The sequence below is a fragment of the Cervus canadensis genome, chromosome 7, assembly GCF_019320065.1.
Source record: "Cervus canadensis isolate Bull #8, Minnesota chromosome 7, ASM1932006v1, whole genome shotgun sequence".
Lineage (NCBI taxonomy): Eukaryota > Metazoa > Chordata > Mammalia > Artiodactyla > Cervidae > Cervus > Cervus canadensis.
The window spans coordinates 36,247,227-36,261,490 of record NC_057392.1 but is presented as its reverse complement, the minus strand read 5'-3'; the positions used below and the strand labels follow the sequence as shown (position 1 = coordinate 36,261,490).

General features: G+C 36.4%; 1 protein-coding gene across 30 annotated transcripts in view; it reads left to right on the top strand.

Annotated features, from left to right (window-relative positions):
- ZBTB20 (zinc finger and BTB domain containing 20) overlaps nucleotides 1–14,264 on the top strand; it is an 846,256-nt gene that overhangs the window by 473,513 nt on the left and 358,479 nt on the right. For all 30 annotated transcript variants that reach the window (XM_043474915.1, XM_043474934.1, XM_043474916.1 and 27 more), the window contains one exon: nucleotides 5,145–5,192. The gene's annotated coding sequence lies outside the window, so the exon portion shown is untranslated. The remainder of the gene's footprint in view (nucleotides 1–5,144; nucleotides 5,193–14,264) is intronic.

The following is a 14,264-nucleotide window of genomic DNA, read 5'->3' as shown; positions in this document are numbered from 1 at the left end:
CACAGGTATGGATTCCCAAAGGTATCGAGAGAATGACAACAGGAGCATATGGAGAAGGCTGACAGTGTAGTGGAATTGCTTTCAAGTGATTTTACACATTAGTACTTTCAGACACTCTCCTGCCAGTAATCCTCATTAGAAATAAGATCAGAATATTGGGGTCACTAACTCAAATCCGTTTTTCTGAGACCTGAACAATAACTGAAAATCAGAGCTAAAGGGAATAAGAATGAAACTATTCCAGATATTAGAATTGTTTCTCTAATTGAGTCTTACTCTCTCCCCTCTGTTTGGTCTTTTTTTTCCTCTCCCTGTTTCTCTCTTCCTCTTTTTTCTTCCCTGCCTTCCTGCTCCTTTCTTTTTAGTGTTCTGAATTCATTAGATGGCATAGTGTAAATCAATAGTAAACGCTAACCGCCTACTCTGTACTCAGTTACGCAACATCGCATAACCGGTACACAGAGACAAAAAGGGAAAAAGCACACACAGCCTTTACATTCAAAAGCTCTTGCATAATTTTACTTTTCCACAGCCAAAAAGAAAAAAAAAGGAAATAACAGATGGGGAAAACTTACAGTTTTTTTTTCCCCTTTTTTCAGACTGTTGAGAGGGGAGTTAGCTAACATTCATGAACATTTCTAGTTGCCCTGAGCTGCAACAAAACATCCCATAATTGTCAGTGCCTTCACTGGCTTTAAAACAAGATTTTGTGAACCTCCACGATGTGGTAAATTTTCCAGGTAACATAAGACTAAAATTATTCTGAGGTGTTTAATGCTGACTTGGTTTTTACTTATTTTGTGAAAAATCAACAACATTTAAAGTAAGAAATGAATTTTAAAATAGAAAGGATAAGGAAGACAGCTGTGTGTGTGTATGTGTGTGTTTTCATTTGAAATGTATCCTGATGTAATATTTATGTAAAAAGCTGGTTATATAAACCCTGTCTTTCTCTTGCTTTTTACTTTGAGGGATGGATAAAGCCCTACAGTTTTTTTTCTCATGACAAAGTATATTCAAACCCCAAAGTCTTAATGAAAGAGAAAACATCTAGATGCTACAGCAGACACTTGATTCAAACTCCCTACAGAATTCATCCCTTAAGCAACAGATCCATTTAAGAACTTGTAGTTTCTGGAATTCTCAAACTTTCTGTCTCACTATTCCCTGAAACACCTTTGGGTTCATTGCACTGCCTTTAAGTCTCCAATGTATAATAAAAGTTTTTTGTTTTGTTTTTTTTTTACTTTGTAGTTCTTCACTTCTTTCTTACACCCCCTACTTTTTCACTGGAGTGACTCCCTTCCCAAATGGGAACATGGTGAGATTTGTATGAGGTTGATTAGTCTTCCTTCCCTGTTACAATAGTTTGTTTCCCTTAACTGGCTGATGTCCTCTGGGTACCAGACGTTTGTCTGATGAGGGAGGTTAGAGGTCTTTGGAAGTTTGTTTTGGTCTTCCCTTTCAGCTTCTGCCTATCAAATGGTCTTAAAATGGATGCAAAATGCTAGAGAGCACAGCGTTAGGCACTCTGAGGTTTATGCTAGAGGAAAGTAAGATCAGGTATGTAAGGAGTAGTGTGCTAGTAATTCTGAGGGTTTTTAATGCAATCAGGGTAGGTGAAACCAGGCGGAGAGAGGATGGAGCTGAGTAGAAACTACTGAAGCTTTTGATCACTGTGTATTTGGGATCAGTATCATTCCTTTAGATCATACTTTACTTCTGGATGGTAAGGCTGTATGGAATTGGTTCATTTGATTTACTAGAAGGAGGTAGATTTTTCTCTACTTTTTATAAAAGATTCAGGCTATTTCCTAGTTTGTTTGACTTTCTCTTATATGTTAGCTATTGAATTTTGGATTCCTTTTGTATGGAAAAGCCTGGTGCATAAAGATAAAAATCAAAGCCAGGAGAGTTTTGTCTGGTTTTTCAGGTTTCATTATCTAAACATGTGGTTCACTGTTGTAACAACTGAATGATCAAGATCACTGGGGTTGTAGTATCTCTGTATGTGTGATGACATGGGCACATCTTTTGTTGTCTGAATATGAATAATGACTAAGCTAGCATATGTTTTTAAAGTATTTTGTAAATACATTTCCTTTCAGATTTTTTTCCTTGAAAGAATCTATAATTCAGACAGATTTGTTTGTGTAAACATAATGAAAATTGGTCACAATATTCTAGTCTTTAAGCAAGATATTCACATATATATTTACACATATATCTTCTCTGTGTCCTTCATATTTTTATCTTTTTTATTAATGTATAGCTGAGCTACAGTGTTGTGTTAGTTTCAGTTATATAGTAAAGTGATTTAGTTATATATAATTCTTTTTAAGATTCTTTTCTCTTTTAGATTATTTTCTCTTTTCTCTTATATATTACTATAAAATATTGAGTATAGTTGCCTGTTTCTGTACAGTAGATCCTTGTTGGTTATCTATTATATATATATATATATATATATATATATATATATATATACATATTAGTTATATATATAAATATATATATATGTTAATCCCCAAATCCTAATTTATCCCTTTCCCCTTTTCCCCTTTGGTAACCATGTTTATTTTCTATGTCTTTGCATCTATTTCTGTTTTGAATATAAACTCATCTGTATTTTTTTTTTTAAGATTCTACATATAAGTGATATCATATGATATCTGTACTTTTTCAGTCTGGCTTACTTCACTTACTATGATAATCTCTAGGTCCATCCGTGTTGCTGCAAAAGGCATTATTTCATTCTTTTTATGACTGAGTTGTATTTCATTGTATAAATATACCAAACCTTTATCCATTCATCTGTCAATGGACATTTAGATTGTTTCCATGCCTTGGCTATTGTAAATAGTGCTGCTATGAACATTGGGGTGCGTGAATCTTTTTGAATTGTGGTTTTCTCAATTGTAGCTAAGTGTGGATTCCAATAGGCAGTTTTGTATGTGTGTACTTGATTATCAAATTGAATACTGCACCATGTAAAATGTTTCTTTATAATGTAATTTTAGCATGATTAATCATCTGTAGCCAAGCACTTAGTTTTGGTCTACAGTTCTGTATACAGGGAATCATTTAGAATACCCTGATTTTCAAATGGGTTTGCTTGAATTTAAAAGAAACCTTATTCCTTTATGGAGGAGCATTTTCTTGATTGTCAAAAATATTTGGAGCTATCTGGTTATCAAAAGAGTAGGGAAAACGTCTTTGAGTAAAACATCTTTGGACTTTTTCCTGCCTCAGTTTATCAGAATAACTTTCAATTCCCTCTCAGTCAATTTTTGCACTCTCTAAACCATACTTAGGGCAAAATTGACCTTTCAATGCCCCATGAATTCCAGCTGCTTCTGAACTGCACTCTTTTTTGGTTGTAACCACGGCCCTGGGAACTTGTAAGCTACTTCTAGTTTTTCTTCTGCAGTATGGGATCCAGGCCTAGGAAGGGTTGACAAGCCTAAACTTTCTATTTCCAGGCATACAGGAAGATAGGGCAAGATTTAAACTTCTAATTTTTCAGAAGTCCTTCACAACTCTTTTAACCTGGCTTCTCTTTGCTATTGGCAATAGTAATAGATATTTTTAAATGTTGCAACAAGAACCTCAGTCACTAACTTACTCTTTCAACAAGAATCACTCTAGTTGTGCTCAGCACATAGTAGCTGCTTTAGGAATATTTTACCATGTTTTGGTGAGCTGCAGTGACTGTCCCCTCTTAGTGCTTATGCAAGTAAGCAGTAAGCCATGATAGTAATAAAGGGGTCAGATGAGATCAAATACAGTGCTCTTCAAACTTCAGTCAGGGGTGATCACCCCATTTTATAAGAAAGCCCTTATTATCTTGTCTCTATCTTTTTTAAAAAAAATAACAAATTGCAGAAAGAAATTTTATTTCTTTCCTGGAGGTCCTTTTTAATGGTCAGTGATGCACAGACCATTGGATCGTTTAACAAACATAATTTTGAGCAAGGTACTTTAGGGATCCTTATTGAGTTTCATATGCAGATGTGTTAGGGCCATATGATTATGGGTCTCAAATATACTCCTCTTATACTCTGCCACAGGGTCTTTTGAATCTTGACTTTACTCATTTTCCTTAGGCAATTATTTTTTAGGCTTCTTTTCTTTATATAAGTCGTAGGATGATGACAAATTTTATACAGAATTCTCCTTTTATAATGTTTCATTATCTTTAGCTACAGTAACTCCTGATCTTTCTAAATCAATTTTGGCTCAAGTTATCATTCTGGTTATTTTCAGGGCTTCATTCTGATGGTGATATTGTGGGTGGGAGGTGATCTCTGGTAAAACTGTCTGTGGCATCTCCATTATAAAAGCAGTGGAAAGACCTCCATGTGGAATTCTTGATAGACTTGCTGCTTGTTAGGGAAGCAATTTTTAAAATGCAGATTATATAATATTTGGGGATTTTGTTGCTCCACAGTAGAAGCTTTTTAAATGTTAATTTGGGGTTTGTTTTGTTGCTCTGTGACTTAGCATAAAAGGTTTTGGTTTTAAAAGGTTTCAGTTCACTCATTCTAGTTGTCTTACAGGACTTGGAATATAATGCTATACATTTATTTATACTCATGAAAAAGGATAAGGCCAGTAACTCACAACTCATGAAACCAGGGGTAAATAATCCATAGCTTGTTCCACCACTCTTGCCGCAATATTTATATCCAGAACACAAGTAACAAACAACCCCAAACAAGGAGAAACCAGTTTGTTTTTATTTACAAAATGTTTAATCAAAAGTACAGTGAAGTTCAAATGGAGCTGCAAATCCTGGTGGTTCACAATGGTTTGATTTATTTTTTTAAACAGACCATGGATAATTAACCATAAAACATAACTTTCTCAACACAAGTTACAGTGAATTACAGAAATAGGCAGCAAGTCATTCACAACTGGTTGCAACTGGTTAGAACCTTAAAGTTAAAACACACAGGCAAATACAAAAGCCCTTTCTCAGGGTGCAGTTGTATTTTCATTCCCAAAGGGGAGCATCCTTTATTTTTATATAATGTCAGTATGTCAGTGTCCTGAGTGAGAAGTAAATGTATTATTTTCTATGATTGCCATGTTGTCATACATTTTACCAATACCTAGCACTAATGGTATTCTTTTAATTTCAGAATGCTTCACCATCACTAACTGGATATTCCTTGTGACATTGCTGTCTGGTAAGCATGTTTTCATCATCTCTAAACAGCGGCCCAAAATATTGAGGTGCACAGAAGTCAAGTATATTTCTCCCAACCTCAGAAAGAATTAGACCTAAAGCAGTGGCGAGTCCACCACCTCAAGTGCTAAATTTGAACAGAAAGCATTTTGACATTGATGAAGGGTACCTGTTCCAATTCCTATTTATTCATTTGAAATACCATCATTTAGAATGATAAGAAACATGGTCTTAAGAACCTATCGTCACAGAGTTCAGCAAACGGTTTACACTGATTTTGCTGCACGGGGGAGGAAGTATTCAAAAGACTTGCTTGAAAAACTCTCCAGAGATAATATATGTCTATTTCCAAAGGAGTCCCCTGAGTGGACAGAGAAGGTGCTTTGGTGAAGCTGAGCATGGATGTTTCCATGTGGAACACTGGGTGTTTTTGCCTTACGCAGACAAAATTCTGCAAACATATTTTATGATGTTTTGAATTACCTGCTGTTTTTTGATGATATGCTACAAATGTGAAATGTATTTGCTTCATGTGAATCAATGATTGCTCCTGTGTATACCCACAAACACAAGGGACATGAACAACCCTCACCACTATCACCAACATTGCCAGTTAAGTAAGAGGATCAACATCAAGGCTGCAAGGGAACCTAGGTTTGAAATGATGTCTATGTGTCTTGTGGTGAGAATTTGTAAAGTTTTAAAATTCAGAGTTTCAAGAATTCTTGAGAGTTCAATGGCTGGGAGGAGAGTGCAGGTCTGGACTGAGAGAATATTGGTAGAACATCATCAAGACAGAACCTGAAAGAGTTGAATGTACTAGAGATTAGCCTGCATAGAAATGCACTGACAATTACACCAGAGAGGAAAGAGTGAAAGGGTGACTTGCCTGGCATCTGAATATATTCTGCCTGGCTCCGGCCAGGCCTATTTAGTTATGAACATCATATTCTCCACAATTTTAGAACCTATACTCTTGACTTCTATTTATATGAATGTGCATAAGATGAGGAAAATAATCTCTTGGGTAATAAAGATAACTTTCTAGCAGAGACTTTCCATGTCTGTTGCACATAATCTACAGATGTCACTGTATCTTTGTTTCTAGTTCTATTGTACGTCTGTCTGTACAATAGATAGGCCTCTGTGCCTGTGTGTGTTACTCCGTTTTGTCAGTTTCCCATAGCTAGACCACCTGGTATACACCCAGATCCACAAGGATGAATGCTTCATTTTTGTTTCTTCTTCATTTTTGTTTCTAGTTCTGTTGTACAGCTATCTGTCTCTCTGAAGGTACCCATCTTGCCAGTGAAGGGCACAAGCCTTTAAATTGTAACTCCCTACTCTCACTTCAAACTTTGCTTGTTATGCTGCCCGAAAAGAAACTCATATCAGTGTGAATGTTTAGAACTCAAGGGAGAGGCTCATTGGGTAACTTTAGTCATTCCCTTTGCATTCATTGTGAAATGATCTCATCACAAAATGGCCTGAATTTCACACTCTTTCTGGCTTGCAAAGAAACCAGTTCCTCTCCTATTTCTATCCAACACACAGAAAGCTCTTTATGTTTCTATGATCAGATAAAATCTGATGAATGTATTTGACATCTAGGTATGAAGATTTAAACTATCAGGGCAATTCTGGGTGTTTGTAGATTCTGTTTTAGTAAATGAAAAGCTCCTTCGGAAAGGAGAGCACATCTTATCCACTAATGAATAAATATTTATTTTCATTTTAAAATGATACATGCTTATTAAAAATAATTTGAAGAAACACATTGGAGTAAAATGAAGAAAAATTAAAGTAATTATTTCTATAATTTAAATCCAACCATTAATAACCATTTGATATATTTCTTTACTCTCATTTTCCCCTGAGGATATATTTTTTAAAATGTGCTGTAATCATACTTTCCATATAATTTTATGTCCTGCTTTCAAAATTTAACCTAAGAATTCTACATGTAATTACATAGTCCTTAAAACCATCATTTTAAATAAATATATACTGTTTCTGAAGAAGGATAGCTTACTTAACCTAAATGTCCAAAGTATTTTCTTATTTTTGTCTTTATGTTTTGTTTCCATAATCTTATATATAAAAAGTAAATGAATCAGTCAATAAGTAAATGAAAGTTCAAATCAGTATAAATTTTTAAATTGTTTATTATGAAAATTTTTAAGTACATGAGTGTAGGCAGATCGCTGCCGTGAATCCCATGTACTCATGACCCAGCTTGCACAGTGACTATACCCATGGCCTATTGTTTTCCTGTGCTACCTCCATGTTTTTCTGAAGCAAACCCCAGTCATTATAGCATTTAACCCATCAATATTTCAGGCCCATTAGAACCTTCTATATTTTAATGTTAAAAACAATTCAGATCATTATATAGAGGAGCATTTTTCTTCTGAGTATTATTGTCATATTTTCTGAAATGTAAACACTGATCATAAAATCACAGACATGTGCTTCATAACATTTTAATGCACATTTGTAAGCCAAAGGGCAATTTAGTTGACTACAGAGATATTTTACAAGTTTGGCTAGGTTTCTTGGATGAGTTTTTTTGGGGAGCTCTTTTGGGGGGGTTTTCCTTTGGTTCAAACTTAGGATGATGATTTACATGCAAGATCAATGCCGCATTAACTACGCTCATCATTGGATATATTCTGTGCTGTATATAATTCCACATTTGAGGTGAAAGGGAACATAACCCTCTGAGTACTGAGAAGTCCAGCATGGCTGCACCCAACACATCCTAGATAAATATGGCGAACCTACTTAAACCAAATGTAACACCGGATTTAAACATTTATAGGGTTTTTTTGTTTGTTTTAATTGGCCAAAACAAAAGGCTTCTTCCTAAGGGGGCACTTAAGAAATCTGTAAAGGGAGGAATTATACATTAATAGTATGAATAATTTTTCAAAAAAAAGCACTATGTCTGGGAAAGTGAGCATAGAGGGAGATGGTGGATTGCAGAACAAAGGGTGCTCATTGCCTCTGTGCCTGTGTGTATTACTCTAGTTTATCCTCAGAATATTTAAAGAGCCTCAAGTCAGTTTCCTATAGCTAAACCACCTCCTATACACCCAAATCCACAAGAACGAATGCTTCATGCAACTAGGCTGTCAGCAGAGGACCAGTGGTGAAGGTTTTATCCTGCCTGGCTGTCTTTGACCTGCAGGTCAGTGACTGTTCCAACAGGTGTATTCCACTCATCAGAGATTCAGGATGTGAGTAACTGCATACCATCCTGCATCAGTATAAACTGGATTTATGTGTTACTCAGGTCTATTTAATCTTAGGAGCACATTTTCCATTGGCCTCGAAAGTGAGTAGCTGGAATATTAATGTGTCTTAACCCTTAGAGGAAAAAAAAAAAAGAGTTCCTCCACTGCACTAAATCTAGAAAGATATGAGGGTTTGCAGTATGGACACATACAAAATATTTTTGAACAAAGTTGGTGGAGGAAAGCACATGGCAAAAAAAAGAAACAGAAGAAATAACATAAGCAGTAAACTGTCTCAAGCAAACAGAAAGCATCTGTAAAAATTGCTAGACTGGATGGTGTCACAATACAAACTATTTTTTTTTCCATCTCATGTCTTTTTCCCCTCAGTCTTCTGATCGTTTCTGTTTTTCTTTATCCTGGCCTGGCATTACCATCATTATAATGTCCTCAAAAGGTCAGGAATGTACCTGACAGCTTGGCGTTGAAGCAGGCATTCCAGGAAAAGATAGGTAGGATCTAGCTACTATACTGTTTTAAAGCTACTACTATTTCACCATAACCCAAAATACCCATATTTGGAAAGAGTTAGCTTTTCATCATTATTTTAAGGTTGATTTTGCCAACACAACAACTGAAATAAAGGCATAAGTTTTCACTTTTTCCTGCATTCTCTCTTACATGTGGTGTTGGATTATGTAGCTCATGTCATATAAACCTAGAATATAAACTGGGTGTTAAAGAGAAGAGGAAGTTTACCCGTAGTTCTTTCTAGCTAAAATATTATTCATTATGCCCAAGTGAACCTTAAATGTCTCATCACGATAATAGATACTATTATTATTACTACTATGCTTAATGATAGTGTTTGATTCTTGGTGTGTGTGTGTAGCATTTTCTTATGCTTGGCCTTGGGGTCTGGTGTTTATTCAGTTCTTACATTTGCTATAAAATGACTCTTCTTGAAATAAAGTAGTATTCCATATTCTGTACCTCCTTCCTTGTAGTATAGTTCAAAATCATGGTTGGATGATTCTACTTAAATAGGGCAGGAAATTTTTTGCAAATGCCCCCATCAAGCCAAGACTTTAATTTAGACTTAAATACAGATAGTTACAAAAGGAAAAAAAAACTGTTTTGTTCATACCATCAGACCCATCTTTCAAGAAGTTGGCATATTTTTTGGATAAATTTTATAAGACACATAACATACAATCGTGCACAGTTAACACAAGGATGGGAATTATGGCATGCTTTTACTGAGATAACTTTGGTGATTCTCCCTTACCTGGAGGGGCGAGAGAAGGATGAAGAATCCATTCAAGGCAAAGATATTTAAGGAGAAACTTTGCAGCCAGCTCAGCTCTTTTACATTGGAAATGCTGAGAAGTCTTCATTGTTTTACCCTTCACTAGAGATTACTCAAAGTCTGTGATATATAGAACTTCCTTTGAGATAGTCTGCTTTTGAGGGGACTATTCCATTAGCAAACCATGCTGGTCTCCATAAAGAACTGATTCTATTTATTTTATTCTACGCTATGAAATATTCTTAAGATGCTGTTGATGTATACTTTTTTATCAAAAGTCATTTGCTTTTGAGTTTTTGATAGCCATTCTATGAATCAACCAACCCCACTGGCTCAGGCAGTAAAGAATCTGCCTGCAGAAATTACTGGTGACCCTGGTTCAATCCCTGGGTCAGGAAGATCCTCTGGAGAAGGAAATGGCAACCCACTCCAGTATTCTTGCCTGGACAGACGAGCCTGGTGGGTGACAGTCCGTGGAGTCACAAAGAGTCAGACTTGACTAAGTGACTAACGCTTTCACTATGAATCAACCTAATATATTTGTGGTGTGGAGATCTATAACCACTGAATGCTAAGTTTAAAGACTTTTATAATTACTTACTTAAAGACACGTTAGCTTTTAACTCTTTCTCTCTCTTTATCCACAAACAAGTTGATTGGATAATCATATATGTTTATTGTTGTTGTACACAATGCACATGAAACAGGAAAGAGGAAAGGCTATTTGTAACAGGTAATTACAATGGCAAAATTGTACTTTCTTTAATTGTTCTCATTTTCTAATGTCTGATTACATCAAGACCTACACTCTAAGAAGTATATTTCAGTTTTGCTAAGAAAATGACAGAGGAGAAAGATAAATCCAGTTCTATAAAGTGATGTCAAGCATAAGTTGGCACAACTACAGTTATCAGTAGTTCATTCAAACTATTCCTCCACTCTGGTAGGACTTTGATTTCTGCCCATCCTTTAATAAGGAACCAGAGCAAGGAAGCAGCAGACTTTTTTGGAAACCCTGGGAGGTCTGATCTATGAGGACATGATCGGTCTAGTGGATTCTTAGGAGCCTGAGTTATTTCTGGGATGGCTTATCCAGCCTTTCATGGAATCAGAACTCATACCATTTTCTGTAAATTAAGTTAAAAACTCAGAGGTTAAGTGAATCTTTAAAATTGTCTCCTGATTACCCTTTCAACAAACTTCTGTTGATGCTTACTACGTGACAGGTACATGTGAACCCATTTCTTTTTTTTTTAACCTTCCTAACTCTTTATACTTTTTCACTTATGCAAGGAGAAAATTCCTTTGAGTTTGCAAGAGCCCGTGCATATTTGAGTATAGCCAAAGATTCAGTCTCTTCCAGGAACTCAGGTTGTCACCCTGTGAGCCTGCCTTTGTCTTTCCTCCTAGTTCTGCCTGTGGCGCCTGTCACTAGCAGTCAAATAAGGACAATTTTACCATTCTCTCCTGCTGCTCTGTGTTTTTTTTTTTTTTTTTTTACTGCTGGTACATGAATTTGTTATTCTTTATAACTCCCTTTGAAGTTGGAAATCCAAGGGGAATCTAAAACCGACCAGATGTTTCTGCTGCTGGGGAAGGAAGAGAGTAAGGATTAAGTTTAACAAAAACTTGGTCTCTAGGAAAAAAAAAAATCATTTCAGCTGGAAATCATCATGCAGTGCATTCATTTGCCTCATATCTGTTAATTTACATTTACTAGTTCTTTATAGACAATATCACCTATCAATTTTCTCTGGGAGCAAAATCATAAATTTGTGAACAAAGGAGTTCGGGTGGTGATTTGCTCAGGCCTGTTTCCCTTTTGGAGTTTTAGTTCTGTTGCCCTATGCATTCCCTTCACCTGCTTTGTGCTTCACCTGCTTTGTGAGTGTTTTCTGTTATCTTTATCATTGTCTTTGTTATTATTGAAGGATCATATCATGTCCCACCAGGCTAGGAGGCTAATTCTGCAAACTCTTCCAAGAGGGTGAGGTCAATGCAGCCTGTGGTGAGGGAGGGAAGGAAAGAAGATTTACCAGAGTGGAGATTTGCCTTTATAGAGAACTTCATCCTTTTTAGAGATCTGTAAATCAAAACAAGAGCAAGAGTGATGAAGACCTTCAGGATGAAGAAGGAAAGTCTTGTGGTCTTTCAAGGATTCAGATAATATTACAGACAGTTTGAATAAACAGGTTAGGAAATGGAAAATGATAGGTATATGGAAACCCAAAAGAGAAAAAAAAAAAAAGATGTCATCTGTGAGGCAATATTCAAGGGAACTCTCAAATTAGGTGTCCAAGACTTCAAGCCTTGGTGTAAAGTGAAAATTAAAACGAGACTGGAGGTGAGTCTCAGAAACCAGTCAAGGTGTTTTGGTGATGTGCTTAATGCTTCACAAAAGCTCTGGGTCGCAGAGTGGACTTTTCCTCCCCTGCTTCCTGCATAGCATCTGTCACACAATCCCCTTACATTGCTCTCTGGATTTCTCAGGTTTCCAGGAGGACAGAGAAACCTGTGGATAACTGCTTTACACCCCTTACCTTGCTCAATGGATTAAACGTTTGGAAACATTCCTCATACCTCACAAGAGATGCATACTCATATCTCAGCCTCTATTGCCCTTGCCTATCTTGTATTTAAATAGAAAGTCTGAGTCCTCAATAATTATATTAAGCTTCTTAAGCAGCACGTATCAACTGCATACACCATTTTAAGTATTTTTCCAGCCTTTTGAAAGGGAGAGTAGGGAAATAGACAGAGAGAAATCACTTAGCAGCTGATTCACTTATTTTAAGCAGCTTTCCCCATTTTAAAATATAAAAAATTCAGGTCCTGGAACATTGGGTGATTTGAATGTTCTGCAAGGATTTGAAAAAAAAGATTTTTTAAAAATCATATGTTCCACATTCAGGGACACAGATTCTCAATTTGCTCCTTTAAAAAACAGGTTAAAATAAAAGAGTTTAAATCCAATGGTTTCTCTTCTTCTTTTTCATTTATCACTATTATTATTATTTGTCAAAGCAGATGGTATGAAAAGTGTTTATATTGGTCTCACTGATGACAGAGCTTAACCTAATGATCCATGGCTTGGAACTTTGTGTTTTAATAAAGAAAATACTCTTTGAGGTATTTTCCATTCAAATCAGCATCAAAAGTTTTTAATTAACACCATCAGAAATTACTGGACTAAATGCAGGACAGGGTCCCTATGTACCCCATTACTGAGAACAAGACAGCCAGGAGGACCCATTGGGCACGTATGGACTGCACGTTGAGGGGCAGAGCAGCAGAGTGAAACCTGCAGGGTCATTCCTCCCCAGCACTCTCACCCTGCTCCTCTGATTATTGTCCAGAGTTCTTTGTAATAGTAATTGGTTAGAATGTTTGAAATTAGCAAGTCCTTGTCAGCCCAGGAAAGCTTTGAAATCTGGAGGCTTCATACAGCCATCAAGCCTGCAGAAACCTAATGCTCCTTTGGGTTGAGAGTCTCAGAGCCCTGAGCACTAGTCCTCGGGCTTGGCCCCAATCACCAGCCACCACCCTCCAGAGCGCTCTGTCTTGGAGGACAGCTTTGTTTGAGGCCCTTTCTTTTCCATCACTGAATCCTCTTTCAGAATGTACAGACTGTGGACTGATTATTGGGCATGAGAAAAATGAAAGCAAATGGAATAGACTGAAGAAGAGGATAAAGAAAAGAGAGGAAAGAAAGGGGAAGAGAAAGCATAAAAAGAAAACGAAGCAGGATATAAGATGGAAAGAGCTTTGTAAATATCGATGTTTGGTTTCTGTGCAACTGGATTTGATGTCTCAGATGGGAACTTACTGACAGAGCCCAAGTGGTCCCTGGGGCTCTTCCCCACCCGCCAGAACTTTTGAAAAGACTTGTCTACTTGTGGTCAAAGGGAAGTTACAGCTGTTCATAAAAAGGGCCGTAATGTACCCACATCACCACCACCATAGTTTCTAGGGATTAAGAATAGTCATTTCCTTATATGTTATGGTAGAAGAGAGAAGGGTATATATATGTTCTCTTGTAACCATAAAAATATCTATTGTTTAACCTTGGGCCTCCAACCAAAATTCTCCAGAAAACTCCTATACTGCTTGGTAAATTGTAAAATAAACTCACCTTCAGCCTTACAGCAACACAAGAACTGCTTGGGCAGAGTTAATGAGAGTAGATATTGTCAGCAATGATGAAATTTTTATAGAAGCTTAAAGGTCTTAATAACTTTCTATAAATCTTTTCATTTATGTTGAAGCCTTCAAGCTTAATACATTTAGATGCAATCCTTAACCTTTTCTTATTTCTCCTCTACTTTAATACAAAACAACAACAAAAAAATACAAACCAGCTACAACAGCACTAATATTATTGCCATGAATTCAGAATGTCAGGAAATTTTCAGTAGGCCCAGTCATGACAAAATGATGCAAAAATACATCACCATTTTTGGAAAAACTCCCTAAAGTAATTCAAAGGTTTCTCTCCTGAAACACAAGGAGATCAATACACATCAATTCC